Raw genomic sequence first — 15,631 nt, forward strand, 5'->3', positions numbered from 1 at the left:
GAGTCTAAACGAGTGGCAAAACCGTTGGGACGAAACAACCAAAGATCGGTGGACGCACCGGCTTATCAAAAATGTGAAAACCTGGGTGGAAAGAAAGCACGGACAAACGGACTTTTATATGACGCAATTATTAACTGGCCATGGCTGCTTTAGAGAGTACCTGTACAAGTATGGCCATGATAACGGAGTGACGTGTTCCTTTTGTGGTAATAGTAATGAGAATGCTCTACACATTTTTTTCTATTGCAAGGTACATACGAAGCTGACGGAGTTAAGGGTTTAGCACGTAAGCGTACCGCTGCGCGAGTTCGGCATATTAAAAAATATGGACCGGGCGTGGTCCCGAAAGAGGTGCACTTAGCGCACGGTATGAATCGTACATGCTGTCACTTGTGGCAGTATCTTTCAGAAGATTCCCCTTTCGGATACCAAAAAAAAAAAAAAAAAAAAACATACATATGTTACGATTTGCTGTGATTTGTACATAATTGCATTTTTTATGTTCTTACTTTTTGCCCTGCAATTTGTAAGTAGGTGTATATATACATACACATGTACACATACAGAATACATATTTTCATAAAAAAATTAAATTAAATTAAATCAAACTTGTTAATTGGACATTAATCTATTTTTGGGCTGGAACAATTAGCATGCCAAGTATCAAAAACGGCCAGAAGAATTGGAAGGAATTTCTTTAGTCCAATTTGTTTCCAACTATACTAAAAAACAGAAAGGGAGAGTACATCAGAAAGAAGCAGTCTCAATTTATTCGTTATAGAAATTATGACATGACTCAGGATTACAACGAGTACAGAAGAGAAATGGTGACCTTACATATACCATTTAGAAATAAAAACACAGAAATATTAGCAGATATGAAATTCACAACTATATATGATGAACACGAAAATGAAATTTTAGAAAAAAAGAAAGAATTTGAGTCAAATATTGATATTCAAAAGGCAATTGATATACAAGTATGCCGACAATTATGTCATGAAGATGAGCTAATAGATGATGAATCAGAAGTCGAGACATTACTACAAGATTTCCAAAGCCAAAAGAAAAGAAAATATCATGAGTAATGATCGTTTTTGGGATCTCGTGAGAAGCGCTAATGAAAAACAGAAAGATTTGGTGCTACATGTCATTCATCATTTATTATCTGCAGAGAGATCACCTTTACAATTATTTTTTACTGGGCCAGCTGGATATGGAAAAACCTTTGTAATAAAATTGATAATGGAAGTATAAAACAGATTTACATACATTGCGTGTGCATCGACTGTTAAAGCTGCAATAACGGAACTACTGTTCATACTATTAACGGAACTACTGTTCATACTGCATTGAAAATATCATTGTTAAAACTAATTCCGTTGTCAATAGAAACAGCACAAAAATATCGATGCTTATTTCAATATGTCAAAGTTTTAATAATTGACGAAATCAGTATGATTGGTGCCGAGCTTTTGATCCAAATAGACGCAAAACTAAAGCAAATAACACGAAATTTTTATGAAAATTTTGGTGGTCTAGACATTTTTTTTATTGGAGATTCGCGACAACTACTTCCAGTCCGTGCAACTCCAATCTATAAGCAGTCTAAACAACGGATGATTGGACCCTTACTTTGGCGAGGATTTAATTCTAAAAGTTAACTCAAATAATGCGTCAAGATAACGAAATGTTTGCTTCTATTCTCACCTAAATTGGCAATGCATTCATGATAATGCATCAGTTAACACATGTAACGAACACGAATATGTGAACCCCAGTGCCTATAGTTGACTTTTTACCGAAAATATCGGTCAACATAGAACAAGGCGGCTAGATCCAAAAAGAAATCTAAAACGAGTGTACCATTTGACTTTGCGAGAGTATAATATGTTCGGTTACATCCGAACTTAGCCTTTCCTTACTTGTTTTTATTTATGCTTTATTATTTATTGTTATGTACTCGTTTGTATGCATGTTAATTGTGTATATAACCGCTTTTAAAAAGAGGTTTTTAACCTTTGTACATATGTGCGTATTCATGTGCATATCTAATATGTTTTATTTGCTTGTATTTTAACAAGAACAAGGGGTATTGCCAGAAAAGTGCCAATATGGAATTTGATTATATGTACAACTGTGTGTGTGTGTCACTAACTGTGCCCTATTCCCACCAAGTATAACTTTTTTTCTGTTTTTTCGCAAGTAAATCGATTGCTTTTGTGGACTTCTTTATTTTTTTATACTCTCGCAAATTGCTACAGAGTATAATAGTTTTGTTCACTTAACGGTTGTTTGTATCACCTAAAACTAATCGAGTTAGATATAGGGTTATGTATATATAAATGATCAGGATGACGAGACAAGTTGAAATACGGGAGACTGTCTGTCCGTCCGTCTGTGCAAGCTGTAACTTGAGTAAAAATTGAGATATATTTATGAAACTTAGTGCACATTTTTCTTGGTACCGTAAGACTGTTTGTATTGCAGATGGGCGTAATCGAACCACTGGCACGCACACAAAACGCCATTAATCAAAAAGGTATAAATTGCCATAACTAAGCTCCACAACAAGATACAAAACTTTTATTTGGTATACATGGTCACATTAGGGAGGGGCATCTGCAGTTTAAATTTTTTTTAAAGTGGGCGTTGTGCCGCCTCTAATAATTTTAATGTGCATATCTCCTATACCACTGAAGCTATAATAACAACATTCACTGGGCACAAAAGTTTTTAGCATCTTTATCGACGGTGTGAAAATGGGTGAAATCAAGTGACATTCCCGCCCACTCCACATATAACGGTACTGTTAAAAACTACTAAAAGCGCGATAAATCAAGCACTAAACAAACCAGAGACATTAAAAATAATCTCTGGCATGGTATAAGATGATTTTACAGGAACTACGTTCAAAATTAGATAGTGGGCGTGGCACCGCCACCCATATCTAGGGATCTGCTTAACCTATTTCAACCAAATTCGTATATAATATTCTTCGTATATTTCTATGTTATAGTACAAAAATGGGCGAAATCGGATTACAACCACGCCTATTTCCCATATAACATAATTTTACATTCCATCTGATTTTTTCACTTTCCAGTAATCAAATCAAACAACAATGGTTATATCGGCGTAAAACTTTGCGTGAATAATACGTTTAAGGTATGCCACCTTGTGACCAAAAATTATCTAAATTGAACAAAAAGTGTTCAAGCCCCTAGGTACTGAGTATGTGGACCCCAGTGCCTACAGTTGACTTTTTACCGAAAATATCGGTCAACAGAGAACAAGGCATCAAGATCCACAAAGAAATCTAAAACGAGTATACCATTTGACTTAGGGATAGTATAAAATGTTGTTACATCCGAACTTAGTCCTTCCTTACTTGTTTTGAATAAATTTTATTTCAATTTAAAAATTTAATAATTCCTACTTATTTACTGCAACGGTTAGTTTTTAAAATTTTTTATTATTAAGTTTAAGCCCTTTTTTAATCTATATATAATATAATATATAAAAATGAAACCCGTTTCCCGTTGTCATGCCATAACTTGAGAACGGCTAGACCGATTTGGCTGTTTTCATATTAGGAAAATGTCTCAAAAAGATTGAAAAAATTCATTTAATTTTGCATATTTTAAAAAACGCGTGTAACAAATATCGTCGTCATTCACAGCCATAAACTATATTGAAAGAGCATCAGTTGCTCGGAAATGTGGTTACTGAATTGAATTTAATCGCACTATTTTACTAATTTTTGAAAATTACTTGCCATAATTAACGACTTTGACGGTAATACTAATAATACCAGTGATGATTTCATTTTAATGTATGTATTTAATAATAATGAAATATGTATACCATGAGTTAGATTTCAGAACGCAGTATACAAACTTCGTATAACCTATTTAGTAATCTGTGGTAATCTGACACACATAACCTAACATAGCGCAAACAATTATTTTATTAAGTTTTTTATAAAGTTTGTTTTGTTTTAAAGACTAAGAAGTTTGTTGTTTGCTAATAAGTCTTTGTTAATCACGGTAAGTTCACAGCTTAATAACAGCAGACGTACAAACTTAGGTCGCTGGACTCGAAATACTACAAGTCATAGATATATAAGAGCAAATCAAACTGATGAGCAACGCGAAGCGCGAAATGAAGTGTTAGCTACAATATTTATAACTTATGAACGACTTAACCGATTTGGCTTTAAATTGGTGAGGAAATATCATAGAATCGTCTATTTTAAATAATTCACTTCTGTTGTTAATGTGAATGAAAACGTTAATTATCTAGATATACTCGAAATGACATCACATAATCTTTGGTTGAAAATTATTCAGAGCGATTTCAATTCACCTCAATTATGTAACAGTACACCTTTCATAATCAAAAAGATTACAAGAAATATTATTGTAGCAAGTTTTATAGAGATTAGTTAATTGAATTTGGAAATGTTTATAATTAAAAATTAAAAATATTAGTGTTAAAAATTAAGACGATCAACCTCTTTCATTATTTCAAACGTTATCTAGTACCAACTCATTTGTTTCATAATTAATGAAATAAAAAAAATCAACTTATTATATTTTAAGTTTATTTGTGTTTAATAACAAATCGAAGGAAATTAGTATTAATCATTTTCAACTTTGGAAGTGCTCTGCTTAGTTATTCTTACATTGGAATTAACGTTTTCGTTTTATTTCATAAATACAATTTTACTGTATTGAATAGTATGTAATTAATGTATAGCTTAGCGACAGCAATGCGTGGACGGGGTCCTCTAGTTAGCAATGATTTTAAATCTTAGCATTAATTTTAAATATTGTACCCATGTACAGGCGTAGGCAAAATTTAAGCCGTGTGTATGTATGTATTTCCTCGTTAGTTTCGCTATAGGAATGATGCGGGAAAAGATGTACTTTTCTGTTTATATCGTTCGTGTATTAGGTCAAGTAAAAAGTTCGTTCGGTTTTTATCTATCATGTCCTACTATACGGCGCTGAAAACGTGTATATTTGCGCTAAAAGTTTGTCTTTGACAGTTTTTCGATTGACTTACTCAGTTTGTTGTGAGCGCTCGTCAAAGAGGGACACCAACAAAGAGAAAATTCGCTATATTTTACAATTTTTCTTCGATCAAAGCGAAAAAGCAGCCAAAGCGGCTGAAAACATTAATTTAGTTTATGGGCCCGATATTGTAAACGAACGTGTAGTACAAAAGTGATTTGCTAGGTTCCGTTCCGGTAATTTCGATGTCAAAGATGCACCACGCGTCGGGAGGCCTGTCGTCGAAAATTGCGATAAAATCATGGAAATAGTGGAAACAGACCGTCACGTGAGCACTTATTTAATTGCTGAGGAACTAAAGATATGCCAGAAAACCGTTTGGAGCCATTTGCATAACCTTGGATTTAAAACGGAGCTCGATGTTTGGTTGTCACACAAACTAACGCAAAAAACATGATGGACCGAATTTCCATCTGCAAATCGCTGCAGAATCGCAACAAAATCGACCCGTTTCTGAAGCGGATTGTGATGAAAAATGGGTCACTTATGACAACATCGAGCGCAAACGGTCGTGGTCAAAGCTCGATGAAGCGGCACAGATGGTGGCCAAGACCGGATTGACGGCCAGGAAGGTTTTGCTGCGTGTTTGGTGGGATTCGCAAGAAATCATTTACTACGAGCTGCTCCCCTATGGCCAAACGCTCAATTGAGCCCTCTACTACCAACAACTAGACCGCTTGAAGGCAGCACTCATCCAGAAGAGGCCATCTTTGATCAACAGAGGGCGAATTGTGTTCCATCAGGACAACGCCAGGCTACACACGTCTTTGCTGACTTGCCAGAAGCTCGGAGCTGGCACCAAGTGATTACCATCTTTTCCTGTCACGTCCGAACGCGCTTAATGGTGAAAAGTTGGCCTCAAGAGAGGCCTGTGAAAATTGGCTCTCCGAGTTTTTTGGCAATAGGACGAAGTCTTCAACGAGAGGGGTATAATGAAGTTGGCATCTCGTTGGCAACAAGTTTACGAACAAAACGGCGCATATTTGACTTAAATCGGACAAATGTACACAAAGTTATCATCTTTACTTACCTAATATATAATGTGTAGTAAGTTTGAGACTTGATAACCTCTAAACATCTGGAAAATAACGCGTCAATGGTGGTCCCACATTTTGTTGTGGATTCTAGTGGATCACTATTCAGTTTTAAATCCAATTTTTCCGAAAGAAAATCTGATTTTTTATCAGCGAAGTTGATGTTGAAATCGTCAGCCAAGATAAGTGGAAATGTCCTAACCATTGCTAATCCGATTGAAATACCTAATTTTAATTGTATAGTTCAATTCAAACGAGATACTCTTCCAACAGTTGCGGTAGCTATTTACAAAAGTAACACTAACAGTTTTTTTTGTTTTTATTACATTATTTTTTTTATTTTTACAATTTTACCTAGTAAAATAAAAATAAAATACTTAAAAGCAAATAGTTGCTACTGTTTCCTTGGTAGGTCGGAAGGCTCTCTCCAAGCAGTTTCGATGAGTCTGCAGGCCTCCTCATTAACATGCTGTCTAAGCATGAATTCACGCCTAGATCACGGTGTAGATCAGCAGACCTAACATACTAAGGAGCATTAACTAAAATCCTTAGTACCTCACATTGAAAGTGTTGAGGCAATAGAGATATGACTTGAGCAACCCGATAGTTAGGTGTGTCATCCGCAAAGGTCGTTGTTAATAACTTGGGACAGTGGCGATATCACTGGCAATGAAAATAAAGCATTGTTCCCAACACGCTTTCCTGGGGAACACTCGTATCTATCTTTTAAGTAGGAAGCAATTATTTCGCAACATTGTTTAGGTACCATGCTTTGATATGTACTTTGTTAAAAGCTTTAGATATTTCTTTCTATTCACCGTATTTTCAACGAAATTAACAATTCGGTGCACCTGATCAATTGTTGAATGGTGGTTGCGAAAGCTAAATTGATGTGCTGATGTGAGATATTTACGATCGATTATTGGTTTGGGCCTCTTTATAAGTACATTCACAAAGATTTTGGATAAAGCTGGACCCAGATCCTTTTTTGAGCCTTGTGTTCCCGATAATATTTTTAATTTCCTTACTGGTAATTGGAGAAATGCTGATGTGTGGATCCAATCAACTATTTTCACAGTTTATCTCATACGTTGGGCATAAATAAGGTTCTCAAATGATTTGAAAATACGGCAGCTTTATGTTTATGTCCATGTACTCTCGTTTAGTTTTATTGGTGCGACATGTTTTGTTTGCTTATGCATATTTCTTGCAGCTTTCCATAGAGAATACTCAGTGAATTTATCAGCTGTAAGTCTAGATAGATAAGTTCTAAATGAATAATTTTTAAACTGTTTAATTAAATTTTTAATTAGATGCGCTGTACATTTATTAAGCTCAGTTTTGAAAGCAGAGGACCTAGTTTGCTGCCATCTCCGTCGAAGTTTTCGCTATTTACAGATAATAATAATAAGCGTAGGCAAGTAGGCCGAAATTATTGGCTTTTCGTACAGGGTTAATAGGACTCGTGAATGGTCAGATCTTAGTTTGCGCTATCTTTAATACATAAGTTGATTTTTGGCAGTTTATTGATTATAAAGATGTCAAAAAGGTCTGGTAATATCCTACCATCTGTAAGCCAATAAGTCAGTCTACCTGTAGAAACAATTGCGTCCTACTGCTTGTATAGCTTTAAGAAGTTATCGGCCTTTGGTTATAGTTAAACGAGATCCCCAATGAGTGCGATTTGTGTTAAAGTCGCCACCCATTATGTACGTATTTCGTCATATTTTTTAAATTAATTCATATACGTATCTGCTTTAATAATATGTCTAGGGGGACTATACAGAACAGTAACAAATAAAGGGTATTTTAATCTCTTCCGCCTTAATCAGTTTTTCCTCGCAGTGTTAAATATTGCTTTTGATTAATATCGCGGTCGCTCTTCGGGCTGAGTGTGGATTTTGATACAATTTATAATTTTTAAATTTTAAAAATTAATGGTTCGTGTAATGCGTTTCGGACAACATACATAGATGGTACTCAAGGGCGTTGAATCGCTGATTTATTTTAATTCTATAATCATTGTTTCTCTTTCTGTTTTAGTTTATGTTTGGGATAACGTACTACTTTTTTAATTGTATTAACATTACAGGTTCCTATACAACATTTAGCAGGCTCCTTTTCAGCATTTCTGCATTCAATAATAGAATGTTTGCCTCCACATTTCACACACCCCAGTGGTTTACTGTATGTCCAAAAGCCTGACAGTTTTTGTACTGTGAATTAATTTTTACTACACGCTTTACTAGGCTCAACTTTGACATTGGTACTAAGAATGGTTTTGATCTGGTGGGTTTTCCTATTGCCTTCGGTAGCATTGAATACTAATAAAAAAATATCTAGCGGTTCCTTAGTCTTCGATTTAAGTTCATTACTTGCATTTAATACATTTAAGCCTTGAGCTTTTAGATCAATTAAAATGCATTGTGTATCACATGAATGATGCAGATTTTTTATAATTACCTTTTTTAGCCTATTATGTTTACTATCGTAGCTAAACCAAGGTATATTTTCATTTGCCAAGAATAGGAGGTGTATTTTAGAATCATTGTTCGAATATTGGATAATTTATTTTTTTTTAATTAAATTTTTATTAAGTTCCATATTTTTTTTTGCCATTAAAAAAATTGTATATTAAGTATTATTATTTGTGATTCAGCCTCGGTTTCTTCAACTAATTTGGTCCGCTTGAGATATGCGAAAATGCGCCTAAAATTATGCAATCATTTTGCGAATACTTTAGGATTGTGTTAGGTTTAATTCCGTTACGGAATTTCTTGATTTGGTCCCCGCGCTCAAAGCCTGCGATAGAAGCTATGCAATAGCTTCAAAACTCTGCCCAGGATTGACTGTGTATACACGACCCTAATTATTTGTTTTGAATAAACCGATGCATTCATCAACTGGTGGTGTCTTACTTGCGGCGTATTAATTTTTTCACCAAAACCCTTCATACGATTATACAATTCAAAAAATTAGCTGATACTAGTTTTTGATAGATTTATAACTGGCTAAATGACCACTCAATCCCCCCTCACCGTAAGACAAGACGTCGAAGGTATTGAGAAAATTTCAAATACACTTCTGGCACAAAATACTATTTTCGGTTGAATCCTAAGTGGACTAGTTCCGGAACCAGTTACAACCATGACTACTCAGGTTGAGGAAATCTCAAACGAATACCTCAATTCACAATTAAAAAAAATTTTGGGAGTTAGAAGAGCTCCCCCCTATATCAATTACAACCCCAGAAGATCAGTATTGTGAAGACTTTTACAAAGCCACAACTACTAGATCAGATAATGGTCGGTACGTCGTACGACTACCACTAAAACAACAATTTCCCAACACAATCGGCTTAGGTCACTCTCGCACCTCTCCAATACAGCAGTTTCAAAGTATGGAAAAAAACCTACTTAAAAAAGGCGAACTCAAACCAGTATATGATAGTGTGTTGGAAGAATATCTCCATTTAGACCACATGGAGGAAATAAGCCCATGCGAAAAAATCATCAACGGCAAATACTACTCATTTTATTTGCCGCACCATGCAGTAGTAAAGCCAGACAAAAAAACAACTAAAGTAAGAGTTGTCTTTAATGCATCAAGATCCACTAGCTCGGGGAATTCCCTAAATGATATTCTATTTACGGGACCCACGCTCCAACCAGATTTAATGCTCCTCATATTAAATTGGCGTATATTCAAATACGTATTTAACGGAGACGTCGAAAAAATGTATAGACAAATAGTCGTACATAAAGACGATCAAGATTTTCAGCGAATTATTTTCCGAAAATCTCCCAATAGTCCACTCCGCGACCATAAATTAAAAACAGTTACCTTTGGCGTCAACTGTGCTCCATATCTAGCCATTCGAACACTGCACGAATTGGCAGAAAACACCAAGTCAGAATTTCTTCTGGCAACCCAGGTGTTAAAAACACAAACGTATGTAGACGATATCTTGTCTGGAAGTCACAGTCTTGCACAAGCATACGAGTCACTATCACAAGTGATACAAGCCCTCAAAACCGCAGGGTTTCCGTTGAAAAAGATAACGGCGAACCACCCTAATATTCTAAAAAATATACCACATGAAAATTTGTTAGATATTAATTTCCTTAAATTCGAAAAGGAAAGTAAAACAAAAACTCTGGGGATCCAATGGAATGCGATATCTGACCAGTTTTCATACACTACAGAGTCAATATCTGCATTATCTGCCATAACAAAGCGGCAAATTCTATCCTCTGTGGCGAAACTTTTCGACCCCGCAGGATGACTTTCGCCAGTTATGATACAAGCCAAAATTCTAATACAAGAATTATGGTTAGATGGTACCGACTGGGACGAACAAGTAAAACCACTGCGTTTAGAAAAGTGGTCCCAGTTTGCGAGCAATCTACATGATATCTCACAGATACAAATCCCACGATGGGTAAATTATGCCCCAGAGCACAAAGTCGAACTACACGGCTTCTGTGACGCTTCTGAAAAGGCATATTGCGCAACTATATATGTTCGCACACAAAGCGACATTGCGACCACAAGCCACTTACTAGTAGCAAAAGCAAAAATAGCTCCGTTAAAAACAATAAGTCTTCCACGACTTGAACTGTGTGGAGCGCTACTACTAGCCAAACTAGTATCCATGGTGCGAATGCATTTAAACATGGCAAAATACAAACTATATCTGTGGTCCGATTCTGAAATCGTACTCGCCTGGTTAGAAAAACCACCACATGCATGGAAGACGTATATTTCCAATCGAACGTCTCAAATCCTTGACCTAGTAGGATCAGCCACGTGGCGACATGTAGCCAGTGCTGACAATCCGGCTGATCTAGGTACAAGAGGATGCAAACCCCTGCATCTTGCCACCACCACCCTCTGGTGGAATGGCCCCCGTTGGTTAACAGAATCTCCCGATTCTTGGCCACAATCGCCCATGCGCAATATAATTGCCCCAGAAAGTCGAAAAATCGACTCTTTTCACACAACAGTGGATGATACTGACATTCTCGAACGATTTTCATCGTTCCCACGAGCCCTCAGAGTAATCGGTTATATGCTCAAGTTCATAGAGCGACTCAAAATAAAACTTAAAGGAGTAACTTCAGTACATTCCCAATGCGATACAGTGACGCACCTAGACTTACAAAAAGCAAAGGTCGCTCTTATCGCATCTACACAAGCGCGCTACTTCAGCCGCGATATATCACTTTTGAGAGAATCAAAACCTATTGACAAGAGAAGTCCCCTCTTAGTTCTAAATCCATTCCTCGACACGAAAGGGCTTCTTCGTGTGAATGGTCGGCTTGCCAATTCAAGCCTAACGTATAACGAACGCCATCCCATAATTGTACCAGAGAAGTATCGACTTGCCACACTACTCATCAATTATATCCACATATTAATGCTGCATGCCGAACATCGCCTCATGCAACATATGGTCCGCCAGGAATTTTACATTCCCCGACTCAAGCCCCAAATAAAGAAGTGCATTTTCTTGTGCAAAATCTGTACAACGTACAAGCAAAAGATGCGAACACAGATTATGGCAGCACTTCCTCCGGAACGCTGCAACTTTGCTCTCGCTTTCTCCATCACAGGTGTCGATTTTGCTGGGCCTCTTCAAATAAAGGCGTCCATGTTAAGGTCTCCCACTCTGATGAAAGGCTATGTGGCTGTTTTTGTATGTTTTACGACAAAAGCAGTGCACCTTGAGCTTTGTACTAATCTGACGAAGGAGGCTTTCCTTGCGGCATTTGCCCGCTTCGTCGGTCGACGCGGCTTTCCATCGAAGATCATGAGCGATAATGGTAAAACATTTATCGGTGCTCAAAGAGCCACCGAAAAACAATTTGTGGACTTTATCAAACAAGTCTCACCTGAGATTGTACAAAAGTACGCGCCCCAAGGCATTAATTGGCAATTCATCCCCCCAAGCGCTCCTCATATGGGTGGTTTATTGGAATCAGCTGTAAAAAGCTTCAAACCCCACTTCAAAAAAGTAGCTGGAAATTACAAATTCAATTACGAAGAATTCACGACATTATTAATTCGAATTGAAGCCGTTCTCAATTCACGGCCTCTTACAATCCTTTCGCAAGATCCCTCCGATTTCACAGCCTTAACTCCAGGGCACTTTCTCAAAGGAACACCCATTCTGGCCATACCTGAGCCAGGCGTGGAGTCGCTATCCTTACTAAATCGCTGGGAAAGAATTAAAATTCTCCATCACGATTTCAGCCGTCGATGGAAAGAAGAATACATAAAGGATCTCCATAAACGATACCGTTGGAAGACTCCTGAACACGCACCAAAGCTTGGAGGTTGTGTCATTATCCATGATGATTGTTTACCTCCTACCGAATGGCGGCTTGGGCGCATAGAAAAGCTACATTACGGCTCCGACGGTCACATACGAGTGGTTGATCTTCGTACACAAAGCGGAATGCTAACCAGACCGCTCGTGAAGCTATGCTTTCTTCCAACCGCCGATAATAGTGACACAGCAAATCGCACACAATCAACCGATACTACCGCAATTCAATAAAATAACCAAATCAATAAGCAAAAAACCGAAAAACTCGTTAATAACCGTTTAAATAACAAATACCTAATAAAAAAATGGTCGATCAATACGATGACCCATTCATGCCACATAACGTGGCACGATCATCCATATCCTTTCTATGACAAGTCTGCATTATTAAACAACTTTTTCATACAGATTAACATGGATGTCGATACGCCAACTACTCCCACGCCAACTGTGCGGTCGGCTACCAACGTGCCACGCACGGGGCCTACCCCAACGCCCCGATCTGCAGCTGCAACTGCCCCTGCAAGTGCACCTGCAACGACACCTAGGTCAGCACCAGTTCCTCGCGGTGGCACGCGACCTTCACCGACGCTATCATCGCCGCCTTCAGAGGCACATCGTATACGATGTCCCATTTGTCGGCGCCCACATCGTCTGCAACATTGTGGGATTTTCAGGAGTATGCGACCATAGCAACGACAACAAGTTGCCCAGGCACATGGGCACTGTCTAAATTGCCTATCGCATACGCATGGGACTCAAGAGTGTGTGTCCACGGGTCTGTGCCAAATTTGCAGCAGACCACATTTGCAAAAACCGTTTCGTATGCTCTGACACAGGAAACTGCATCTCTGCTTTGCAATCAAACATTTAAAGCTCACAAAGTAGAAATAGAGGAACATAATGGGTGAACCAGTTATTTGAAAAAATTGGCAACATGCGGAAAGCACTGGAATAATTTACGGAAACGCATAAAAAAAATGATGGTGTGCTTAAATGTTTCAACTGCGGAAAAAGTTACCATATTGCACGCAACTGTAACCAGCCCAATAATCCAGTTGGACGTAAATGCAAAGCTGAGGAAGATCAAGCAAATATCAAATCAAACCAATCGGTAAACTAAAGCGAGCCAGCCGAAAAGGGCACGGGCTGGATCCGGCAAGCAAATGTCCTGTAATCTCCATTTCACAAATAAACAGGAACACGAGTAACGTTGCCATTAGTGGATATGTAGACGATAAAAAGCGCATACTGACTGTGGATACGGACGCATCACATTCCATAATTCGATCTGATCTGGTTGAGAAAGAAGTGAGATCGTTAGCTGGGGCAAAGTTGCGTACTGTAACTGGAGAAGATACCCTAGTTTTCGGAAAGGTAACGTGCGAGATCGTAATTGGAAAGGCAGCCGTGCTACACAATTTTATAGTGGCAGATACTGACTGTGGATACGGACGCATCACATTCCATAATTCGATCTGATCTGGTTGAGAAAGAAGTGAGATCGTTAGCTGGGGCAAAGTTGCGTACTGTAACTGGAGAAGATACCCTAGTTTTCGGAAAGGTAACGTGCGAGATCGTAATTGGAAAGGCAGCCGTGCTACACAATTTTATAGTGGCAGATATTTTTGACGAAGTCATAATTGGAGTAGACTTTCTATCAAATCTAGGAATCAAAATTGACATGAAAAACAGGGTTATGCCGTATAGAAATATGGAAGTACCACCTATGTTCGGTTACGATAATAAGTACAACGTTAGACGTGATAAGAACAGAGATCCGGCAGGTTCCACCAACATCAGAAGTAGTTATTTGGGCAGAAATAGATGGAGACTATGGGCCAAACAAATGGTGGATTATTGGGGTCACAAAAGAATCTACACCAAACTTACTTATAGGCAAATAATATGGCTATGACAAGACAAGATAAACTTGTACCAGTAAGAGTACTTAATGAGTGCAAGTTACCAATCAAACTCTGCAAAGGAGCTGAATTAGGGCAGTGTCAAGAAACTGAGGTCGTGATAAATTGCGAAATAGGTCTTGAGGAAGATTCCATTGGCGAAAACGATAGATCGAGCGAAATTAACGCATGGACCGAGGAACTAGAGGCAAACAATCAAACTACGGCTAAACAACTTATTTTCAGATACTCATCCATATTTGATAAAGGCGATGCCAAACCAGGAAGAACCAAAGTTGTGAAACATTTTATTAACACAGGTGATGCATCCTTTAGCCAAACTTGAAGTTGTAAGCCAGACCATACGTGAAATGAGCGAATGCGGCGTAATTGAACCGTGAGTCCGTGGAGCTCACCTGTAGTAGAAGAAGAAAGATGGCAACATGAGATTTTGTGTGGACTATAGAAGGTTGAATGATGTAACGAAGAAAGGCAGTTATCCACTACCTAGAATCGATGACACACTGGACTCGTTATCAGGCACAAAATGGTTCTCAACACTTGATTTAAAAAGTGGTTATTGGCAAGTGGAGGTAAACGAAGAATACAAAAAAAAAGACGGATTTCAGCGTTGGAGATGGTCTATGGCAATTTACCGTTATGCCCTTTGGATTATGTAATGCTCCTGATACTTTTGAGAGACCTATGGACCAGGTATTAAAAGGGTTATAATGGAATACCTGTTTGGTATAAATCGGCGATATATCGTGTTGGGTAAAAGCTTCGATGAACACCTTAAGAACTTGGAAGAGGTTTCCCAATGGATAGCTAGCGCTGGTCTGAAGCTGAGTCCAAAGAACTGTTCACTTTTCAAAAAGGAAATAAGCTACTTAGGACACAAAATGACAACGGAGGGCATTTGCACACCTAATGAAAAGATGGAGGCAGTAAGTGATTAGTCCGCTCCTAAAAATTTACATGAATTGCGGAGTTTCATTGGACTGTGTACTTTTTATAGACGATTCGTTTCAAATTTTGCCAGCGTAGCTAGTAGCCTCCATGAACTCACCAAAAAGAATAGAGTTTTTAATGGAATAAAGAACAGGAAGTGGCTTTCCAAACTCTGAAGAAATGGTTAAGTACTGCGCCAATGTTAGCATACCCGGATCCAGGATCAACGTTTATTTTGGCTACGGATGATAGTGGCTTTGCAGAGGCTATCAGAGTCATTGATGGGCATGAGAAAGTGGTTTCGTATTAGAGCCAGATCATAAGCAACCCAGA

The sequence above is a fragment of the Bactrocera oleae genome, chromosome Y (assembly GCF_042242935.1).
Source record: "Bactrocera oleae isolate idBacOlea1 chromosome Y, idBacOlea1, whole genome shotgun sequence".
In the NCBI taxonomy this organism is placed as follows: Eukaryota; Metazoa; Arthropoda; class Insecta; order Diptera; family Tephritidae; genus Bactrocera; species Bactrocera oleae.